Genomic DNA, 18,848 nt, shown 5'->3' on the forward strand with positions numbered 1-18,848 from the left:
CCACTGAGCTATTCTGGCTGAGATATCAGAGTAGCTGACACAGTCGGAGCTGGTAAAGAAGGATGAATGACCCTCTTTGCCTCAAATTAAAGGAAACCTCCAGAAACGCTTTCAGAGAGTCCACACTCCTCTGAATTATCTGGAACCCTAAAGATTCTCTCGGGACTATACGGACCTTCAGTCAACCTGCCTGCATCACTTATTTTCCTCCTGCCTCCTAGCACTGAAACATTTGCTATCATATAGGAAGGAGAATCATGTAGCTAAATGTAAGATTATGTGTAGACATGAAAAAGAAAAATAATATAAAATTAAAATCCAGAAATTCACCACATGGGTTCCTGATTATCAATCGTTTTATCTAATAATAAAAGTTTTTGCATTACTTCTAACTCTTAGGACTACTAACACAGATGTAAACATTCAATGCCTCTTAAAAATGTCAAGTAAAAATTTGCTTGTTAAGCAACTCCAGTATTATTTGTACAAATTTCTCAAACAAATGATTAACAAGAGTTAATCATCACCTAATATCTATTATGGAGCCAGAATATACAAAATATAATGGAGGGAATCATCTGAAAAAGTCCATTCCAAGGGATGAAAACAAGCCCACGCAAAGCAGAGAATGCCACGTGTAAAGCTATTCAGTTCAGCATTCAATCAGTAGTATGAATTGAGCACCTACTGTAAACCACATTACATGAGGCACTAAGAATTCCCACAGTAGGAACAAAAATTTCTCCAAGGGGCATACAAAGATATAATTCCCTAGTGGTCTAGTCTTGGGATTGTGTTGCATTTAAACTTTGACCTTTTCTTCTGTTACTCACAAAAGTTCTTGACTGTTGTAATACGTGATTCAGGAGAATTTTATTTTATTTTATTTTTAAATTTTTTAACCTATTTATTGGAGTATAATTGCTTTACAATGGTGTGTTAGTTTCTGCTTTATAACAAAGTGAATCAGTTATACATATACATATGTTCCCATATCTCTTCCCTCTTGCATCTCCCTCCCTCCCACCCTCCCTATCCCACCCCTCTAGGTGGTCACAAAGCACCAAGCTGATCTCCCTGTGCTATGCAGCTGCTTCCCACTAGCTATCTGTTTGACATCTGGTAGTGTATATATGTCCATGCCACTCTCTCACTTTGTCACAGCTTACCCTTCCCCATAGCCTCAAGTCCATTCTCTATTAGGTCTGTGTCTTTATTCCTGTCTTGGCCCTAGGTTCTTCATCATCTTTTTTTTTTTTCCTTAGATTCCATATATATGTGTTAGCATACAGTATTCGTTTTTCTCTTTCTGACTTACTTCACTCTGTATGACAAACTCTAGGTCCATCCACCTCACTACAAATAACTCAATTTCGTTTCTTTTACGGCTGAGTCATATTCCATTGCATATATGTGCCACATCTTCTTTATCCGTTCATTTGTCGATGGACACTTAGGTTGCTTCCATGTCCTGCCTATTGTAAATAGAGCTGCAATGAACATTTTTGGTACATGACCCTTTTTGAAGTATGGTTTTCTCAGGGTATATGCCCAGTAGTGGGATTGCTGGGTCGTATGGTAGTTCTATTTGTAGTTTTTTAAGGAACCTCCATACCGTTCTCCATAGTGGCTGTATCAATTTACATTCCCACCAACAGTGCCAGAGGGTTCCCTTTTCTCCACACCTTCTCCAGCATTTATTGTTTGTAGATTTTTTGATGATGGCCATTCTGACTGGTGTGAGATGATATCTCATTGTAGTTTTGGTTTGCATTTCTCTAATGATTAATGATGTTGAGCAACCTGCCCAGGAGAATTTTAATTACTCTTGGTCCTTTGCAATATTCAGGCACCCTGAAGCTTCTGGGAACATCTTACACTTTGCCCAAGTAGATCCCTCTCTCATTCTTACTCTTTAATCCCTGCCATTTGGTCTCTTGATTATTTTCTCTCCTTGTTGATAATTGTCATCCTGCTACATGTTTAAATAGATCTTGACTTCAGGGATCCTCTGATACAATGAAGTAAGAAATATACATAAATATTTCAATACTGGGTGACACAGATAGGCACAAGTTTCCATGGAAATATAAAACAGAGAACAACTCATGCTGGGCTGGGAGAGGAGGCTGGGGTCAGGGACAGAGTCAGGAGGGCTTTGTGATAAAGAAATGCCCTTATCCCAGGTGACTCTCTCCTGAAGAAAACCTAGGTCAAAACTTAAGAAAGGGGCTTCCCTGGGGGCGCAGTGGTTGAGAGTCCGCCTGCCGATGCAGGGGACGCGGGTTCGGGCCCTGGTCTGGGAGGATCCCACATGCCGCGGAGCAACTAGGCCCGTGAGCCACAACTACTGAGCCTGCGCGTCTGGAGCTTGGGCTCCGCAATGAGAGGCCGCGACAGTGAGAGGCCCGCGCACCACGATGAAGAGTGGCCCCTGCTTGCCACAACTAGAGAAAGCCCTCCCACAGAAACGAAGACCCAACACAGCCAAAAATAAACAAATAAATAATTAAAAAAAAAAAAAACTTATGAAAGGGTCTTTCCTGGTGGCACAGTGGTTGAGAGTCTGCCTGCCGATGCAGGGGACACGGGTTCGTGCCCCGGTCCGGGAAGATCCCACATGCCACGGAGCAGCTGGGCCCGTGAGCCATGGCCGCTGAGCCTGCGCGTCCGGAGCCTGTGCTCCGCGGCGGGAGGGGCCACAACAGTGAGAGGCCCGCGTAACACACACACACACACACACACACAGAAACTTATGAAAGGCCAACATTTTTGTCTCCAATTACAAAATGCATTCAGTTTTATCGGACACTTTTTTCTTTAAAAAAAAAAAAAACCTCTCCCAAGTTCTTGACAGTACTTGATAATTACTGTACACATAGTTCCCTCAAGTTCTATTTCACTGGCATGCATTAAGGTGGCCTTTTCCATTTGCTGCCACTTCCTTCACAAATATCAATAAAAACATATGCTTCTATTAGGAAATACACACACACACACACACACACACACACACACCCTAAAACGAAAAGCCATAAAATCTGTAACACATCAAAATTCAGAAGGAGCTACAGCAAAATATAAGAAGACGAATATGACTTAAATTTATAAATCTTCAAGCGGTATTTAAACTCATCTTTTTAGATTCTCACAATTTTTCCCCTTGCTTAATATATTCAGAAATAAATAAATATGTATATACAAACAAACAAAAGCCTCTAGGAGCCTGTTCCCATTCTTAAAGTCAGGTCTGAGAAGCTCTTAAATTTGACCTCATCATGGCTGTGAAGCCAGAAGGATACAGACTAAGTGATTTATCACACATAGTAACTTTACTTTAAAATGCACCAAAAACAGAAATTCAAGGTATAGATTGTAATATAATTTTCAAGACTATTTAAGAACCCCTTCCCTCCCTACCATGGAACTACATAGTTATTCAATTAATGTCAGGTGAATAACTATTATCCTTTAATGGATATCTCATTAGCCTGACACAAGCTGGAGCACACTGTTCTTTGTCACACAGGTACATTTCTTGCTATAAGATGATAAATTTCAGGAAATATGGTGCATAATGGAAAATTCATTGTTCCAGAAGAGATGTGCATAACGTATAATCTTGTAAATTAATTCTGCCTGGGCTACGTTCCAGTATTCTAGAACAATTATTAGCAAAGGAAAGCTACCAAATGGCAGGAAAAAAAGAGTTCACATCCTGCTACACTCCCCCTCCCACAGCCCAGAATTCTGTCAAGACCCCACAAGAAGTCTCTTTTTTTCCCTTCTAAGTAGTAATTTCATTAAAACACATGCTGCAAACAAAGATGTGAGTGGGAAAATGAGTAGTAAAAAGTGGCCAAAAATGGAGTTCTAGAAACCATATGGTAAACAACTGCTGATAAATATGAACATTCTGGCAAAGTTAAGGGTACTTGTCAGTACAGAAAAAATATTCAGGACATCTCATTAATATCCCTTTATTAAAGTTATAGATGCTGAAGCCTAATTCTTCCTTAAGCTTTTACCTTCAGCTTATGATTCTATTTAAAAACCTAGCAAATATTTACAACCATTTGTTAAGGAGATTGGAATAATGCTGGTTAATTGCCACTTATACCCTTGTTAACCTAAACACCTTCAAATATTGTAAACATTATTTATAAATTTAATATATTCTATTTTCTTTTAAGTTAAAAATGTCTGATTGGCAAACCCTTCCAAATACTTAAGTAATTCAGATATATCAAATTAACTTTATGACTATGATGAAATTTGAGTCCTCTTAATATTCAAATACTGTATATAAGCTTAGTAGTACTCACCAAAATCAATTATTCAATACACATTTGAAACTGAAATTATAAGATTGTCACTCAAAGATTCCAGATTTCCTCAAACATATAAAGTTCAAATTATGCACAAATTCCTACATAACAATATTAATACTATGGTTCTGACTCTTAAACATTTTTATACTAATCCTAAATATTCTCATAGTTAAATGATGCTTCTGTCTCAGGAAACCATTGCATTCTCAGTTAACTTAGGTAACATTTGACTAGTAATTTTTTCTTTTCTTTTTTTCATTTTTGGCCGCGTTGGGTCTTCGTTGTTGCACACGGGCTTTCTCTAGTTGCAGCGAGCGGGGGCTACTCTTTGTTGCGGTGCGCGGGCTTCTCATTGCGGTGGCTTCTCTTGTTGCGGAGCACGGGCTCTAGGGCGTGCAGGCTTCCATAGTCACGTCACGCGGGCTCAGTAATTGTGCCTCAAGGGTTCTAGAGCACAGGCTCAGTAGTTGTGGTGCACGGGCTTAGTTGGTCTGCGGCATGTGGGATCTTCCCGGACCAGGGCTCGAACCTGTGTCCCCGGCACTGGCAGGCATATTCTTAACCACTGCGCCACCAGGGAAGTCCCTTGACTAGTAATTTTAACTGGCAGTGAGATCTACAACTTTAAACATCCAGGTCAATTCTCACCACCTGCTATTTAGATGCTTATTATTTGAGGAGTTACCTACCTATCTCTGGCCATAGTGTCGTGTCATTATATATGCTTAAGTACCCTATGGCCAGAGATTTTGACCAAATATAATTTTCAATTTACAGAATTCCAAAAGCTCCACTTCTTACTGCATACACCTCATGGTCCAAGATACCAGTGGAGTCTTTACAATCACCTAGGGGATCCTATGCAATCTGGGCCCTATTCCCATTCTCATACCCACCCATTTCCTCTCTCATCTAATCTCCTACTACTCTCTCCCTTTCTCCATCCACATCAGTTTTCTAGCTGCTTTTGGAACTGGTCCAACGTGCTCATGCCTCAGGACCATTGCACTGGCTCTTCCCTCTGCCTGAAATAGTCATCTCCCAGATGTACACGTGGTTTGCTGCCTGACCATCTATCTTCAGGTCTTTGTTCGCCTATCACCTTCTCAAAGAGGCCTATTCTGGCCACCTCACTGGAAGCTGCAACCCTGCCCTGTCTTTACCCTCCTCACTCAACTCCTTTCTCTTCTCCCTCTCAATCTCTCAACACATCTGACAGACTGTACGCTTTAATTATTCACTTGTTTATTGCCTGTTTCTCCAAAGCTCCACGGGGACGGGATTTTTTTTCTTTTTTCTTTAGTGCTGAGTCCTCATCGCCATAGAAGGTTCCCCCAAAATATTTGTCAGATGAGTGAATGAATGAGTGGAATAAAGAAGCTGGCTTCTGGGTGCCAGGAAGAGAGTCCAGGTTGCTATTATTGCTTTTGGAGAGAGGAGCTTTATCCTTAGAAAGACGCAAAGCTGTGCAAGCACTTCAGCAACGGCTTCTGCAAGCAAAGTGCAGATCGACAGACAGTCTTTCCTGTTCCTCCCAGTAGGCCTGGATCTGCCTCTGCCTATTTCTAACCACTACTGGTGGTAATCATTCATGTTTAAAAGTGAGGTTACATTTCTTTTAAAATGTTCCTTAATCAGAATGTTCACGCTTTATAATCAGCCTTATCCCTTAATTAGTCCAAAGTGGTGACTGAAGTTTACACCCCAGTGCAATTCGTCTGGCCTCTTTGCTGCAATTTCCTCTTTTCTCGTTTGTTCCATTAACCATGAGCGGGGCTGAGAGAGGACTAAATTGTTTTCTCATGACAGAAGGTCTGAATAGAATAATTAGGCCAGTGAGCTCCCAGAGTGCAAAGGCTAAATTTTCTTTCTTGGATATGCACCGCATATCTGCAAACTACAGCACAGTGAGTTATCAAATAGTCTGCAATGTTCCCATGTGTTAGTCCCTCTGAGGGTAGTGAGAGAGGCTTGGTACAGATCAGAAAGGATTCACCTACATGTTTATTGCACCGGAGGGAGCTCTGTGAGGGAAAACTATGCCTCAACTTCAACTTCTTTTATTACTATTAATATAGAAACAAAGCAAAAGAAGAGCCAGACTCTGTGGCTTTCCCTGTTCTAAGTATCTGGCCAACTGTTTATCTTTTTTATGGAAAGTACTAGGCTGGAGGGTGAGGGCTGGAACCACTTGTCATTTATTTTGCTGTATCAGTATTCATTATATGGGAGTAAGTACATCTTGCCCTGACTTGTACCACCCAGGGGAAGACCAATTAAATTCCTTCAGTAAAGACAATTCCCAAATGTCCTATAGACTAAGCCAACTTGGCACTTCTGCCACTGCAGTGTGGGCAGTGAGAAGCCCCACGAAAATACATACCTGGGCTCGATGAAATGCCTAATGGCACCAATGAAGAAAAAGTAAGGCAGAATTTGGGGGTTTTGAAAGCCATGCTTTCTTTGAATTCTGTTTCACTTAAACCAAAATGTAAACATGTAGTATTTGAAGGTCTATGCATGCCATGTTTGGTAACAGGAATTCCTCCATTTCCACAGGAAGAGATAAAGCAAAGAATGGGTTTTAACCTATGGATTACAGTTTCTACAGTGGGTATTATCCAGTGTATTTAGAGAAAATGAGATCCTTTTTGAGACTAACCCTAGATAAGCAAGAGATTTTCTAGCTCTTAAGAGATGAAAGTTTAGCTTTACATCTGGACAGACCAACTCTTGTTTTGGAAAAACCATTTGAATGGGCCTTTCAGTTTTGCTGATATAAATAAAATACAGGTCCATAGCCTAGAAAAGAACTGTGAGGTCATTACTTACCAGAATGCAGATGATGAAAGTGAATCAGACACTACAGCATCACTTTTCTACCTGCTTTTTACTTTTATATATTATGGTTCAGGGTAATAGCTATCTCTTAATTTTATTAAAAATGGAGTTTTTGATTCTCTTTATCATTTTTCTTGTTGTTTCAGGGTAATTTATGAGAGGATAATGTGGCAAAATAATTTTATTATGTCATTAAAAACTGGAAGGGATATGCCATGGATATCAGTTTAGATATTTGTCTTATCACTACAGCAACTCTATAAGGTGGGTAAACTAGGAAAGATAAATTGTATTAAAATATACAGAATTGAAAAATTTCCTCTTGGGAATAGGTATACAAAAATTAACTCAAAATGGATCAAAGACCTAAAAGTAAGAGATAAAACTATGAAACTCTTAGAATAAAACATAGGGGAAAAGCTTAATGACATTAGATTTGGTAATGATTTCTTGGATATGACACCAAAAGCAAAGGCAACAAAAGCAAAAATAGACAAGTGGGACTGCATCAAACTTAAACACTTCTGCACAGCAAAGGAAGCAAGCAACAGATGAAAAGGCAACGTATGGGATGGGAGAAAATATTTGCAAATCATGTATCTGATAAGAGATCTATAACCGGAATATATAAAGAACTCCTAAAACTCAACAGTGGAAAAACAGCCTGGTTAAAAAAAATGGGCAAAGAACTTGAATAGGCATTTCACCAAACAAGACATACAAATGTTTAATAAGCACACAAAAGATGCTCAACATCACTAATCATCAGGAAAATGAAAATCAAAGCCACAGTGAGATATCACCTCACACCCAAAATAACAAAATAGTGAGTGGTGTGGATCTGGAAAAATTGGAACACTTGCACATTGCTGATGGGAATGTAAAATGGTGCAACTTCTGTGGAAAACAGCATGCTGGTTCCTCAGAAAATTAAACATAGAATTACCATTCTATTGCGATTCCACTTCTGAATATATATCCAAAAGAACTGAAATCCAGGACTCAAACAGATATTTGTACACACATCCATGTTCATAGCAGCATTATTCACAATAGCTAAAAGGTGGAAGCCACGCATGTGTCCACTGATGGACGAATGGATAAACAAAATGTGGTGTATACATATACAATGGAATATTATTGTCTTAAGAGGGAAGGAAATTCTGACACATGCTACAACATGGATGTGTTGAAGACATTATGCCAACTGAAATAAGCCAGACACAAAAGGACAAATATTGAAGTACTTCAAGCAGTCAAATTCATAGAGACAGGAAAGAGAATGGTGGCTACCAGGGACTAGGGGAAGAGGCGGATGGGGAGTTATTGTTTAGTGGGTACAGGGTTCCAGTTTGAGAAGATTAAAGAGTTCTTAGAGATAGATGAGGCTGACAGTTGTACAACAATATGAACACACTTAATGCTACAGAACTTAAAAATGGTTAAAATGGTAAGTTTTATGTTATTTATGTTTTATCACAATAAAAAAAAATCCCTCAACTATCCCTTTCTTTTTCTCCTCTCCTTTATATAGTTAAGCATATAAAGAGTGTTTTCTTTCTCTTTTTATGTTCTCCAACCCATTCATCCTGTAGCCTACTTCAGTCTGACTCTTATCTTCTCTACACCATCAAACCAGCTCTAGATGTGTAGGCTGTCAATGACCTTACAACCCTAAATCCAGCAGGTATCTGTAAGACCTCACTTTATTTGACCCGCAGGCATGTGATGTATTTGATCAGCTCCTCTTTCTCGAACTCTGCTTCCCCTCGGCTCCTATGCCGCAGCCCTGTCTCAGGTTTCCTAGATTCCGTCTCATGTGTAGGCTCATCCTTCTCAACAGCCTCATCACGTGCCACATTTCTACTTTCTCTCTGAGGTACAACCTACAAGACTCTCTTTGGTACCCACCGTCCCTGCCACAGGGCCTTGACACATGCTCTAATCTTAAATAATTTTCAGCTTAATTAGCACTTCCTCAGGGAAGCCAGCTCTTAAGTCTCGAAATAGGTCAAGTCTTCCTAGTTATTCTTATGGCCCTCTATACCTCTCCTCCATAGCATCTCAGGGTGCTCCTCCTCTATCTGCTTTAGCTGTATTTTACATATATTTTTAATGACTCTTGGATCAATAATACCTGTCTCATCCAATGGACTGTATATTCATGAAGGTAGGGATCATATTTGTTTGTTTTGTCATATTTTGATTGTGGGGAGGTTACATTCTCTTCTCAGTGCATTGCCTGGCAGAGAATGATTCTCAATACACACTTTAATAAACATCCATCCCAATGGTTTTTTTGTTAGCACTGCTGGGAAGAGTGGGGAGAAAGGAGGACAGCACTGCAAACTTGAAGAACAGTTAGAGTCTGGAGAGTTTGGAGAAAAAGGCTCCAGCGTGGGCTGGAGAGACTCAGGCAAGCCTAAGTGTCCCCTCAGGCACTCTCAGAAATGTGCCAGAGGGTGCAGGTCATTTCATTTAGCCACTGAGAGCAAGGGTGGCTCCTGAATGCTGCAGACTTGGAGACATCCAATGATAGTCTTGATATTTGCAAAGATGTTACTATTACACTCTTAAGGAGGAGATATAATGGTTTTCAGACTCTAGAAAAGTCAAACGTCATTTGTGGGTCCTAAACTTGGCAACTCAGCAGAAACTGTCACAAAACACACAGATTCTCACTCAGTTGGTCGGGAGTGAAGGTCAGAAAATTGCTTTCTAAAGTTACCTGGCCCCGATCCACCCCCGTTTTATCCTGATATCTGGTCAGACTTAGGAATCATTAGACCAAATAACTCTCAAGGTATTTTTCACTTCTGAACTTCTAATGACTCTTTAAGGATATAATTAGTTCTTCCTCAATAGAGGCTATAAAACCTTCAAATCAAGTCAGAATGTGGAGATTAATTATTCATTCTTTCCTGCCACAGAGATCTGTCGCACACTTTTTTTTATCCACAAGCCACCTTTCAGTACATGTGTGCTCATTAGGAGTGAGATGGAGCTGGATGGATAAAAATACCTCTGTCCTTAATGAGATTTCAATACAATGCAGTTAGAGAGTTAAGACATTCAACAAATAATTAGGAACACATAAGACATTATATGAACTAAAATCTCAGCTGTCTGTCTGTCAACATTGCCAAGTATCCAGAAAATTTCCAAAACCACAAGTAAGGGGGAAGGTGTTCTCGACTTTCTGTGCCTCCCCGTTCCCACCTCCTTGTGAAATGTGACCTCTTTTCTCTTCCTTCTATAGCTCCTACATCTCTATATTTGTAACTTTTGCCAAGAACTTTGCACAAAGTACTTTTTCAATCTGGATATGTATCAAGTACACGTGCTCTGCATAGAGGAGGGGGTTAATAGTTTTCAAATGAATGAATCACCAAGCAAAAGGAGAATGGCAATCAGTGTCTCAAAGTTGTTTTCATTTTATGCCAAAACCAAGAGGTGCCAATAGAGGACAGAAAAGACAGGAAAAACATGAATCAGAGAAAAGGATATTTCGGGGATGAACGGCGGCCCCGATGTCAGGAGGGGCGGAGATCCACCACGGCGGCGTGGGATACAGCAGCAACCTCGGCAGTAACAGAAAGCCAGCAGTTGACTCTCAGGAAGGGAAGATGAGAGACGCATGTTAACAGCCAGTGTGGTACTTCAGTGGCCTTCAAAGACCAAGGCACAGGCCATTCCTAGGACGTATAGAAAGTACAAGAGGAAAAGAGCAGAGAGGTGGAAGCAGATGAAGAAACCCCTGAGGGAGTTAATGTGGTACCAGGACCAGAGTGTGGGCTGAAGGGTGGGACCCACTGATCACACAGGAGTCAGATGGCAACATCATTCTATTCCATACCGCACAGGGCTTTATCTCTTCCTATAACTCTACCAATCTCACAGTGTAATATTATTTCATACTCCTAAGGATCGCCCTGAGTCAGCCCTTAAATACCATATGATGTTAAATATACTGTTATTAACAAGGCAGGGAAAGAGACAGTCATAGCCAAGATCCATCAGCTGGTTTACCGTGAGCTCGATTATTTATACAACTTACTTCACTGCAACCTCTTATCAAGCTAGTAACGTGGACACCGTTATCATTCTTGTTTTACATTTGGAAAACCATCCATTGTGCTGGTAAATGTTTAATAACTAAAAAATCCCTAATTTATAGTGTTTGCCAATTTCTATGGTATAACTACCCCCATATTGGCCAATTTTAAGCTACGGTCATTACATCACTGAATGCAGAGTTGGGGAGAGTTGCAAATAGCACACTATTGTGTAGAATGATTCAGTATATATACAGTATACATATGTAGTTAGTATAGTATATACAATATTTACATGCACAGTAGATGGAAATAGCTTCAAGAGCATATGTAACAGCAAAATAGTAAAATGATTAGGAAATGATGAGTTTGGAGTGTTTATTAACTTTATTTTAAACATTATTTAATTATAAATTTATTTACTTAAATTGTAAATTTAATATTTAATGGCTATGTTTAACAACCAGCTTGCAAAGCTCCTGCAAATTTAATAATTAGCTTTGATGAGCCACTATGAGCTAGCTGGCTCCAGCATACCTCTGTCAGCCCACAGTCACTTGGAATGCACTCACAATTTCTAACCATTCTTAGAAAAGGGTGGATTGTAAAAAATCTTGTCTCTTTAAATCAAGGACTGAATCCTGTATTTTATTTATTTTTTTAAAAAATTTTTTGGCTGCACGCGGGCCTCTCAGTGTTGTGGCCTCTCCCGTTGCAGAGCACAGGCTCCGGATGCGCAGGCTCAGCGGCCATGGCTCACGGGCCCAGCCGCCCCGCGGCATGTGGGATCTTCCCGGACCAGGGTACGAACCCGTGTCCCCTGCATCGGCAGGCAGATTCTCAACCACTGCGCCACCAGGGAAGCCCCTGAATCCTGTATTTTAAAACTCTGTCCCCAGGACCTTCAGGAGATCCAGACGGTAGGTAATCAGAGTCCCATCGTGGAAAAGTCTAGGACACTAAGATAAGCAGATGAGACATGAGGGCCATGAGCAAGCAGATACTAGTGTGAGCATCAGTATGTGGCCACAGAAAGCAACCACTTTAAGTAGACCAAGACAATATAAAGACACATCTTATATATCTAGAGAGGGCTGAAATTAAGCCTGGAGATGAAGAGTTTTGAACTTACAGGACAGGAGAGGCAAATGGTTGCACTTGACTGATGAAATGCCTGCCTCTCCAACATGTAGCCCCTGTTACCCATATTTTTGTCACGGGGAGCAGCCCACGAGCTTTGGGGATGCTGACACCAATTCTGACTCTAAGGATACAGCATATTCTTAGGGGCTGAGAAAATCAGATTATTCCTACCACCTGGCCCCAGATACATGTTTGGGCCAGCAAGACAGCAGGGAGGGTTTGCTGGAGCTTTGGAGTAAATAGTAATTTACCCTTTGGGAAGTGGAAGTATGTAGAACTAGGAGTTATCAGCATCCATATCGGGACCATAACAGCTCAGCAGCCTCAACCTGAAGCTGATAATATTGACTGTTAGAGACAAGGAAACAAAACAGGTCCTTGGTGATGCAGTTGTGCGCCTGGATCAAACCAATCCTGATACCTACATACTTCTGGACTTCCAGTTCTGTGAGCCAATAACTCTACTTTATGGCTTAAGCCAGTTTGAACTGTGTCTTCTGGTATCAGTGACTGAATACATTATAACTGAGACAACCTTCAGTGTGATCAAAATAGGTGTTCATTGAGAGGGGAACCTGGGTAAACATACCACAGAAACCAAAGAAGTAAAAACGCAGAGAGGGCTGGAGTAGCTGGTAAAAATGACACAAGTGTCTTTCAGCAGAAGTGCCGTGGAAGGAAAAGTAGATGTGATAAATGAGGAAAAGAATCGGCCTTGTCATCTGCAAGGCAGGCGTGGCTGGCCGGGGAGGAATGAGCTAGGACCTGCTGAGCGTGACGCTGCCCTTTCCCCTGTCTGACAGCCATGGAAAGGAATTCGTTCACTCCCTGGTGAGCAGGGGCTCTGCCTGTTGCATCAGCTTGCTGTGCCAGCCTGGACTCTGCTCGTAATTTTGGTTTTTTATTATTTGCATTTTAATAAAAAAGAATTTCGTCAGGAAATAGTCATTTACAAACCTTGAAGTGTTTTTGCCTGGATCTGGAGTAAGAATGTCTTAAGAAGAGGTTTGTAAGGTCTTCATAACAAAGTGTTATTTACAAAAAGAAGAAAAACATTAACAGGTTACGTAATATTTAAAAACTTTGAACCAGGGGCTTCCCTGGTGGTGCAGTGGTTGAGAGTCCGCCTGCCGATGCAGGGGACGCGGGTTCGTGCCCCGTTCCGGGAGGATCTCACATGCCGCGGAGCGGCTGGGCCCGTGAGCCATGGCCACTGAGCCTGCGCGTCTGGAGCCTGTGCTCCCCAACAGGAGAGGCCACAGCAGTGAGAGGCCCGTGTACCATCCCCCCCCCAAAAAACCAAAAACACAAAAATCTTTGAACCAAAAATCGCTACCAGTCTCTTTGACTGCAGGGAATCCCTGCCAAGGTAACTTGACAAAGTCGGCATAATGCTGTGAACAGAAAAGGAAGCCTTGTTGGGTCTAATGATCCAAAAGTGGGTTTTCGTCGAGAAGTACAATTGGAGTGTGAGTGCATTCTAATGAAAACTTCAGCCCTCATTCAGTTGCATATAAAAGCCCTCAAAGAGAACACACAGTACAGCAATGTTTTGTAAAAAGGCAACGATACGATCTGTACAGGGCCCGACGTCTAGTCCTATAGATCATCCTTTGCCCCCTCTGTCCCCAGCACTCGTAATCAGATATGGTAACTAGAGCAAGTGAATGCCAAGTTGTAAAAATAGAAAGCGGGTAATGGGAAGTTCTCTCCAATGTGCACCTGAAGAAATACCGGGGAGATAGATGTGAATAAGCCAAATTGCTAAGTAATCCACACATCAGGCATAGATTATGACATAGCCATGAACAAACTTCTTTGGAAAATTTGCCTTGACTAACAAATGTGATTTTGTGGGGGGTTGACATTCTGTAATCAGTTTTAAAAATGTCTAGAATCCAAGTCAATGTACATAAGAAACCAATCAAAATCAGAGCTGTGTGATACCCTCAGACTGGAGATGTTACTCTTCCACAGTTCCACCACCGGGCATTTGCCCCACACCCTCGGTGGCTCCACTGTTGCGAGTACATAGAAATAGAGCTAATGGAGCAAAGGGAAAAGCAAAATGAATACACAGCAAAAATCGGGAACCTAAATGGTAAACGCCTCAGAAGTACGCCCCATCCAATTTTCAAGAGGAAATAAGGGAAAAGTGTCTGAACTGCCCTTAAGACTACAAACTGTGCAACTATTTGTTCCTGGCTGTTGAGCTAGTTTTCCTGAAATAATGGTTTACAATTGCAGACAGTCTAGCAGTAATTCTAGGTACACAGCCTCTGCTGATACTTTTCAGACGTTTTCCTGGTGATAAGTTCCTTTGTTTCCTATTAAGTTTACTGCTCTGGTGTCTCTTCCCCTCCTTCCAGGAGTCTGAAAATTCTCCTGCAGGCCTACATCAGAATCGGATCCATACGCTATTCTTCCCCTCACCAAGAACCTGGAATGGGGCAAGAATTCATCCCTGTGTATACCCCAGAATACTCTCAGATATCTGAGGCCTGGGAGTTTCAAGGCCAAAGCCACGCAGAGCTGGATGAACCAAGACTAGAGCCAGAGTCCCCTCAATCGTGGAGGCTATTCCAGTACTCAAAGGAGCCTCTTTGCACATCTGGGAAAGACCAGAAGTGATTTCTAATCAACAAAATATAAAAATGGGGGGATATTATTGTTAACTCTTTTACTTTATGACCTGCCTTTTTCTAATAAGAATTTGGGGCAAACTTGTCATCAAATGACCTTATCAAAGAGGCGAAGTGTCATATGGAGGTACTATAGACCTTGAAGTTGGACAGAAATGGGTACAAATGCAAGTTCATTCAATGACCAGCTCTGTGACATTTGGCAAGTGACTTCATCTCTCCAATCCTTGTTTTCCTTTGCTATAAGAAGGGGCTCTTGCTACTTGCATGTGGGCATGTTGCATGGATTAGAAATAATCTATAAAAAACATAGCACAGTGGCTGGTACACAGTAGACAGTCAACACATTATACTTACTATTTTCAAAGCAAACTAGTTGAAACACTTGGAAACCAACCTATGCTTCTAGATGATTATATGAACCTGAAAGATTTTTCCCCCATAGAAAATTCCTATAATTTTATATACTGGCCGTGAATCAAGTTATGAATCAAGGACAATATGTTTAAATGAATCCTGTTCCAGATTAAAAATAAATTCTAATAACTTGTCTCAAAAGAGAAACAATCACGATTCCCATTAAGAAAAACTCAGTAACTGCAAAAGCATACAGAGCTAGACAAAAGAAGATAGCACCATTCTTTTCATGAGTGTGTGACTCATTTTCAACTCAAAGATGGTACACAGGGAACAAATGCTCATTTACCCATGAGGCTGCCAAGAGCCTACAGGAATACAGACTACCCCCCACTCATTTTTTTTCATATTCAGGAAAATGTTATGTCCTTTCTTACTGGACTCAGTCCCATTTTTGCAGGTGTAACTTGTATAAGTAACCCTGAAAAAAAGTGTCATTTGGGAGCTTACTCAAAGCCCATTAAGACAGCACATCCACTTGGATTTCTCTTTAACCTTCGGGTCGCAGGATGGCCTCCCAACCATGATTTAGAAGCAAGGGCAGAGGGCCAAAGCCATCAGAAAAAGAATAGATTTCAAAAATGTCTGAAAAGGACAGATGTGTTTTTCAAGAAGCCTTTCCCTCAGTGGCTTTAGCTTTTGCAAGCAGCCCAGAAGTAACTGATATACTGAAGTTCTCCAACTTTGCAGCCTGATACATAAAATTTTCATACTGTATATGAGGAGATAATTCATGCAATGTATCAGATAGTTGTCCCTGTTATCAAGCAGCCATGTTCTCTCGTTTCACTAACAAATGTACAGATAACAAATGTGCAGATAAACGTACATTGTGGCGAATACAAGGAAATCACTAGCCTGTGTTTGAAACTTTAGCCTCTCCATTCTTTAGAGTGTAGCATGATTTAGACAATAGGGATCCGTGGTACCAGCATCATCCTCTCTCCAGACTTCTTTAAGACTCTGTCACATGATGATAGTTAATATGTTTCAGTGTATGATTAATTCGGATCGCAGAGAGACGATTACTTGGACGAATTGTCATGATAATAGTTGCCTCGTTTAAAAGAAGGTTTCATTGTAAAATAAGAATATTCAAAATGGACACCCACATTTTGGCCCCAAATCCTCTTCTTACAAAGTAGAGAACTAATAAATAGTGATCAGTGAATAAATACAAGGAAGAAGAAATGTTTTCTGTGGATTTTGATGCCTTTCTAGAGAGACTACCTCCATCATAGCTCATTCCTTTGAGATGAGAATATTCTGACGCAAAGTCATGATAAGCCACCAACGTCACAAAGTTAAGAGCAGATTCAGGAACTCTATTCTTTGCCTGTCCCTTCATGCAATTTCTCTCTACTTTCTGAAGAAAAAAAAAAATAAACCATTCCCCTCTTCCTGCTGCTTCCACCAAGGAGATAGTTATAGTCTGATGTCCGCTTTAGTCATCACCAAGCAGAGCTGCAATCTTTTCATTTCTCAGAAGTCATTGTCTCCATCTGCTTAATCATTTCATTTACTTCTGACTCCATCCAATGTGCTCACATCCCTTAGACATAAGATTCCAAAAACGGAAAATAGCCCTTCAAGGAACCAGAGGGAATTGTGGCAATATGGAGCCCCTTGGTATTGCCTTGTGGCAACATAGAGCCCCTCACGTGCGACTCTGTATGTATGTATTCTTTACCTCTCCCCTTACGGGCAAGCTGCAAGCTTGATCAGAGCTCCAGGGGTGGCGCGTAGGAGAAAGTGCACTGCTTTTGATGCCTGGCACACCTGGGTGCAAATCTTGGCTTCCCAATTTACTACCTACATGACCTGAGGCAAGTTATTTAGCCTCTCTAAATCTCAGTTTCTTTGTCAGAAATAGCTTTGGGAAATATTCGCTACATCACAGGACTCTGGTGAGAAATAATTAATGTGTCAATGGCCTGTACAAAGTATATAGAGGTCTGTATATACACCTCTAGACACCTGTATATACCACATCCGGTACAAGTATGTGCAGCACTCCCACCAGCCCCCAGATCTAAGAGTTAAATCAATTTCTCTCTCTTACCACATTCAATTTACCAGAAATTTGTCTACTCTTCTTCCATTTTTTCTGAACTCATCCATTTCTCTCCAGTGACTTGAGTCACAGTTGGATCAGCTACCACCTGATCTGAACCACAATGGTTTCTTACCAAGACAGGGTTATAGCCTGCCTCCTGACTCATCTCCCTGCTTTCATTTTTGCCCCTTAAAATCCGTTCTCTACACAGTAGAGATGTCATCTTTTTAAAAGATGAATTAGATCAGTCTGCTTGACATAAACCTCAACATGGGTTTCCCATTACACTTAGAAAAAATCCAAAATCCTTCACATGGCCTGTAGGACCTTATGTGATCTATCCCTGCCTGACTCTGAAGTTATCACCCTCTGCTCTTCCATTGCCCACTCTGCTTTTAGCCCCATGGGCCTTTTCATGTTTCTGGAATTCACTAAGCTTATTTTGATCCCAGGACCTTTGCCCTTGCCATTTCTTGAGCCTTGAATGTTCTTCCCCCAGATCCTCAGATCTTCACATGGCTGGTTCCTCCTCATCATTCAGGTCTAAGGCCAGACGTCACCAAGAGGCCTCCTCTGATCACCAAACCTCATCCTGTCTTCCCCCCAGGTCCCAACACAGTTACTCTCTAGCACATTACTTTGTCTTATTTTCTTTATATCGCTTATCACCATCTGAAGTTACCAAGCTTATTTATTTGTTTACTTATAGAATGTTTCCCCAACAGAATGTCAGCCCCATGAAAGAAGGACACTTGTCTACCTTGCTTATCTCTGTATTGCCGCCTTCTAAAATAGGGTCTGGCAGGAAGCGGGCACTCAATAAGTGTTTGACAAATGAATGAATTAGTCTTTTTAAGCCTCTCCTGGAAGAACCGAGCTGTGCCATACTTGCCATAAACATGAAATCATCAAACAAGATAATGAAGTCTTAAGATGTTCTCACAAAAGTTTAGTATCTAGCTCCTAAATTTTACAAGGCCAGAAAATTCTGGAGCATTATAAAGTGGTTCAGAATGCAGAGCAAATTTTAATCTTAGCTGTGCACTTCATATCTGTGTGACCTTGGACACGCTAGTTAACATATTAAAACTGGTTTCCTCATTAAAAAAATAAGGATAATAACACATACATTAGAGGGTTTTGTAAAGTTTGAATGAGCTAAGCCTTTAGCCCAGTTTCTAGAACATTGTGCACACTTAATAAATGGTGGTTATTATTATTATGGTATTGCTATTATGGCAGTTAATTCTGGCACCATCCTTTACTAAGGACATGAACAAATTGGAGCTTATCCAGAGGAGAACAAACAATCTTGTGAAGGGTCTGGAAACCACAACTTGTGAGGAATGATTGAAATTGCTAA

This window comes from Mesoplodon mirus (genome assembly GCF_964341445.2).
Source record: "Mesoplodon mirus genome assembly, chromosome: 11".
Classification (NCBI taxonomy): Eukaryota; Metazoa; Chordata; class Mammalia; order Artiodactyla; family Ziphiidae; genus Mesoplodon; species Mesoplodon mirus.